Source organism: Benincasa hispida, chromosome 11, assembly GCF_009727055.1.
Source record: "Benincasa hispida cultivar B227 chromosome 11, ASM972705v1, whole genome shotgun sequence".
Lineage (NCBI taxonomy): Eukaryota > Viridiplantae > Streptophyta > Magnoliopsida > Cucurbitales > Cucurbitaceae > Benincasa > Benincasa hispida.
The window spans coordinates 14,668,886-14,674,885 of record NC_052359.1 but is presented as its reverse complement, the minus strand read 5'-3'; positions in this window follow the sequence as shown (position 1 = coordinate 14,674,885).

Sequence of the window (6,000 nt, the reverse complement as noted above, 5' to 3'; positions counted from 1 at the left end):
ATTAGGTCGTATTCGTAGTATTACCAGGATAAAGTACCCAACCTTACCCTTATACTATAGACCCTTTAGGCTGTATCTTGAATATTGATCCCTATATGTCTCTACATACAGCTCAAGACTCATAAGACAACTTAGGATGTTAGTTTATTGGATTTTAGGGTTAAAATTAAATAAAACATCAATAACACTTATTGAGAAAAACATTAGTAACTATTTATTAATGACGATCATTTAATTATATTCACTATCTATGAGTTTTAGGGCATAAAACCCAACAACAAATTGGTATCAAAGCATAATATTTTGGGGATAGGCTCAAGCATTAGACTAAGAGCATATAAATGATGTAATGTCTCTAATATTTGTACACTATTATAGGAAAGATGCCTAGAAGAAGTGGCAGACTGAGAAAGCAGACAACAGACAGGGGATTGTGACCCTACCAGAGATTTCGTAGTACGAGGGGATTGAGATCCTGTTAGAGAACCTGAGGTAGGTAAAGCTCATAACCCAACCAGGGACCTAGTAACACAAGAGATTACATCTGAGAGAGAATGTAGTACCCCTCAAGATAGAGTTGATCCTCATATGGAGGATAAAGTTTTTGACAGAATAGCACTGAGGCTAGAAGCGAGTATGAGATCTGTACAGATGGATCCAGAAAAAAAGTATGGCATAGAGAGGCTGAAGGCACTAGGTACCACGACGTTGGAAGGTTCATCAGACCCGACAGATGCTGAGGTTTGGCTTGATTTGATTGAGAAATGTTTTAATGTGATGAGTTGTTCTGAAGCTTGGAAGGTTGAGCTGGCTATGTTCTTACTGTAGAAAAGGGCAGAGAAATGGTGGAAGGTTCTAGATTCCAGAAGGAAAAGATCGGAGGTAATGACATGAGGAGAGTTCATGAAAGCATTCGAGGATAAATATCATCCTAGCTCATTCAGATAGGCAAAGAGGAGTGAGTTTCTAAAACTTGTTCAGGGTTCAACGACGGTAGTCGAATATGAGCAGAAACTTACTGAGTTATCTTAGTATACACTCACTATTATCGCTGAAGATAAAGACAGATGCAGTAGATTTGAGAAAGACTTGAGGAAGGAAATCGTGCCTCAGTAACCTTCACAGCTAACTAGATGGATTTTTCCAAGTTAGTTGAGGTAGCAATGAGAGTTGAAAATAGTTTGATAGAGGAGGAACAGGTACAGGGAGATCGAGAGGAACAACGGAGATTTACTCCTAGTGTGTCGGGGAAAAAAACTTTAAAGCTCGTTTTAGTGGGTAGACGGCCTCTAGAGGCAGTGGAGTTAAGAGCTAGCAGAAATAGAACAAGAGAAGATCTAGTCAGCCAGCTAGTTCAGCCGGAGGATCCAGGTAGGGACATGCTGGTGAGTCTGTTACTCGTTCTGCCGAGAAACCCCCATGTTCAAATTGTGGTAAGAACCACTTAGGCCCTTGTTATAGTGGAAAGATGTGTGTTACCACTATGGTCAAACCGGTCATTTCAAGAAGAAATGTCCTCAGTTAGTTCAGGAGGCATATGCGAAGTAAAGGGTGACCTTTTAGACGGTTAATTAGCCTAGAGTAGTTGAGGCTGGTAGAGAGGGTACTAATGGAGCCAAACATAAGGGAGTTGCTAGTCGGCCACGATAGTAAGGTAGAGTTAATGCTATGACCCACCAGGAGGCTGAGGAGGCTCCAATTGTTGTAACTGGTATGGTAATCCTTTGTAACTAACCTGCATATGTATTGTTTGATCTCGACGTTACTCATTCATTTGTTTCTAGCATGTTTGCATTGTATATTAATAGAATGCTAAAGGTCATGCCTAATGAGTTATTTATTTCTACTTCTATTTGTGAGACATTAGTAGTAAGGGAGTTTTATAGAAATGTAAGGTAGAGATTGAGGGACAAAGCATGTTGACTGACTTAATCCTTTTAGAGTTAATATAATTTGATGTTATACTGAGAATGGATTTTCTGAGTAAATATCATGTCTCTATTGATTGTAATAAAACGGAAGTAGTATTTAGGAAACCTAGATAGAGTTGAGATAACATTTACAAGAAAATGGAGAATTCTTCCTACTAGCCTAATTTCGGCAGTCAAGGCTAGGAAGTTGTTGAGTAAAGATTGTACGACCTACAGGTCCATGTGATTGTTTCGCAGGCCAAGAAGCTGGGACCAGAGGATGTTCTAGCGGTGCAGGCGCTTATTGATGTATTTGTTGAGGAATTGCCAGGCATACCACCTGACAGAGAAGTGGAGTTCACAGTTGATTTAATTCCTGACACAACACCTATTTCCCAAGCACCATATAGGATGACATCTGTTGAATTAAAGGAGTTGAAGGTCCAGTTACAGGAACTGGTGGACAATGACTATATTTGGCCTAGTGTGACACCATGGGGAGCATTAATTCTATTTGTGAAAAAGAAGGTGTTGGTTTTTTACCATCAGTCTCTAATTAATTAATTAATTAATATTTTGATGATAAAAAATCAACTTTCATTTACTAAAAATTTTGGTATTTTGAAGTGTCCATTGCATAGAGCTTGGAACAACAATCTCAATGCAATTTGAATCACTCAAATCGGAATTCAAACAAAGAAGATATAACCAAAACAAGCTTTAATAAAAAAAATATTCAAGGTGGCGACATGGCAGCAAAATTAATCAAATTAACTCAATTGAAATGTGATATATGGAGTAATGGAAAAGGTGACACGTGGTGAGAATTTAAAATGAAAATGAATTTTTTTTGAAAAAAAAAATTACTGTATGTGTATGTGGACATGTGAGGTAACGGTAAAATTTAAAAAAAGAAAAAAAATCACATTTACCTCCTGCAGCAGGTGACTATTGGTGGGGTGATTTTTTTTTTAAATAATAATAATAATATTATTATTATTATTATATTACTTTTAAACTTTTTAATCTCAACCTTTGATTTAACTTTTAACGAGATCTAAAGGTCCAATTCAATTTGGTTTTCACGTACTTTTCTCTCTATTTAAACTCTCCTTCTCCAAAATTCCTACATTATTTTTCAATCCTCCATAACTTAGAACCACCATTGTTATTCTCTCTCTAAGTTTCAATTTTCTTCTTTTCATCCAATTTTTTAGAGAGATATCTTATCTATTGTGAGGATTGTTTTTTTGTGAACAAAAACTTGTAAATCTACTCTTCAAGAGAGTTTTTCTCATATTGTTCTTCATTTTCAAATTCATTGTAAGGATTGCTCTTGTTCCCTAAAAAGAGTGGTTGTAACGGTTTGATCCTCAACCGTGGAAAGGATCGGGTTCGTTCTTGCTCCCGAAAAAATATTTTATTGTTATATTTTATTGCATGAAAATAATTGCAATATTTGTTCCTTAACTTAATTGTTTAATGATGTATTTAAGTTTGTTGAATTGATCTTTACATATCTCATATCAATCTTGTTATTAGAATCAAATTGGGTGGTAGTATTATTAACTTCTTGATTATTTTGAAGTGAAATTATTTCTATAAATTTACTAAATTACTTGTTAGCAAAAAATTGTTAGTTTGTTTAATTGGGCTCACATAGTAAAATATTTTTACTTAGTTTGAGTAAACCCTATTCACCCCCTTTAGGGTTGCCATACTGATCCTCATAGTCTACTCCCTCGACCTGGATATAACCCTTTGCCACGAGTCTAGCCTTAAAGATTTGCACCTTTCCATCTACACCTCGTTCTCGCTTGTAGATCCATTTACACCCTATAGGTTTTACCCCATTCAGGCAGATCCACAGTTCCCAGACATAATTGAAAGTACATGACTCCATTTTCCTGATCATTGGTTTTTAATCCACTCATCTTTTTCAAACATCCTCATTGTTTGCATATAAGACAATGGATCCTCGACTCATCATCAGACATGATGTTTTGGGCTTCAATCAAACCATGTAGCGTTCTGATGGGTCCGTAACCCTCCTACTACGTCAAGGCAGTCTTCAACTCTTGAGATTGGTTGAATTAGATGCAATCCGATGTCAAAACTCTTGTTGATCTATCAGTTCTGTTCAACAACTCTTGTTGAATTCTCAGTAGTCCTCACTAGAAATCTCAATGTAAAACAAGCTTGTCCGTGGTTTATGATCCCTGATGTGGTCTTCTTCCAAGAAATAGCTAGGGTTGACAACGGGGAGGCGGGGGATGTACTCCCCGTCCCCGTTCCCTGCGAGGATTTTAATCCTCATCCCCACCCATTTCCCATTTTTGAGGAGTCGGGGTCGGGGTCAGAGAATCCCCGTTCGGGGATCGGTCCTGTAAGGAAAAATTTTCCGCCCATTAGTTTTTTTTTTCATTTTTTTTTATTTAAATCATTAACTTTTTGTATTTCTATTGAAATTATACACTTTTTTAGGTAACAAGTTAGTATTATTATTATTTTATTTATTTAATTTAATATAAAAAATATTTTAACATTTCTTTATTTTAAAATTTAATAAAAAGTTAAAAGTTGATTATATTATTAAAAAATTAAAAATAAAAACAATGGCTTTATATAATATATATATATATATATGAAATAAAATTAAAAAAATAGTAGCTTATATATACTATTTTAGTTTTTTTTTATATTCTTTTTAATTTTATTTCATATTATTAATTATTATTATTATTAATAGGGGAACGGGGCGGGGATATGCTCCCCGTCCCCAGTTTGGGACCTGTTTTGGGTCCCCGGTCAAACTGAGGATTCCCTGCCAGATCGGGGCGAGTACCCACGGGGATTTTTGCCAACCTTAAAGATAGCGTTTGTTGATACAAATACCTTATTCTCATTCGGATCAAAGAAGTATCCACCCCTCATTTCCTTGTGGTAGCCTACAAAGAGGCAAACTTTCGAACGTAGTTCCAACTTTTTAGGGTTAGCCACAAGCATGTGGGCCGGACATCCCCAAATCCTGTAGTGGTGTAAATTACCTTTACGGTCTCTCCACAGCTCAAAAGGTGTTTCAAAAACACTTTTCGAGTGAACTTTGTTCAAAATGTAACATGCGGTCTCCACTGCAAATCCCCAAAACGAGTTTGCAAAATGAGCGTAACTCATCATAGACCGAACCATGTCCAACAAGGTTCTGTTTCTCATTTCTAACACACCATTCTGCTGAGGTGTACCTGGAGCCTAGAGTTGAGACGTGATTCCATGTTCTGTTTTATAATTCTGGAATTCGAGGTCTATATACTCTCCACCACGATCAGATCGTAGTGTTTTTATCTTTTTACCTAACAAGTTTTCAACTTCAGCCTTATACTCCTTGAACTTGTCAAGAGCTTCAGACTTACGTTGCATTAGGTATAGATACTCATATCTTGAATAATCATCTATGAAAGAGATGAAATATTCATACTCACCTCAGGCTCTAACACTCATCGGACCACAGAGGTCTGAACATATAAGCTCCAAGATCTCCTTGGCTCTATTACCTTTTTCGGTAAAAGGTCGTTTAATTGCCTTCAAGGCGTGATTCACATACTGGCAAAGAGTTTTCTTCTAAACTCTTTAGAAGCCCACATTTCACCAACTTCTCAATCCTATTGAGGTTGATGTGACCTAACCTTAGATGCCAGAGATGGCCATTTTCCTTAAGAGAAACCTTTGGTCTTTTTGCAGTTGTCGTTGTACTGAACATTTTAGTATTAAGCAAGCCTTTTATGACTAACGGCCTTAGTACATACAAGTTATTTTCCATTGAACCAAAACCAATCTCCATAACATTCTTGAAAATAAACACTTTACTCTCAGAAAAGGAGACGATATAACCTTGTTCAATTAGACAAGAAACCGAGATTAAGTTCCTCTTGATATGAGGAACTACAAAAATATTATAGAATAACAGATAACGTTTCTTATCCAAAAATAACTTCAGCCTGCCTACAGCAACAACTGAAACAACCCCATCAATACTGACTCGAAGAGTCAACTCTCCTCCTTCCAATGTTTTTCAGGAACTAAATTCTTGGTA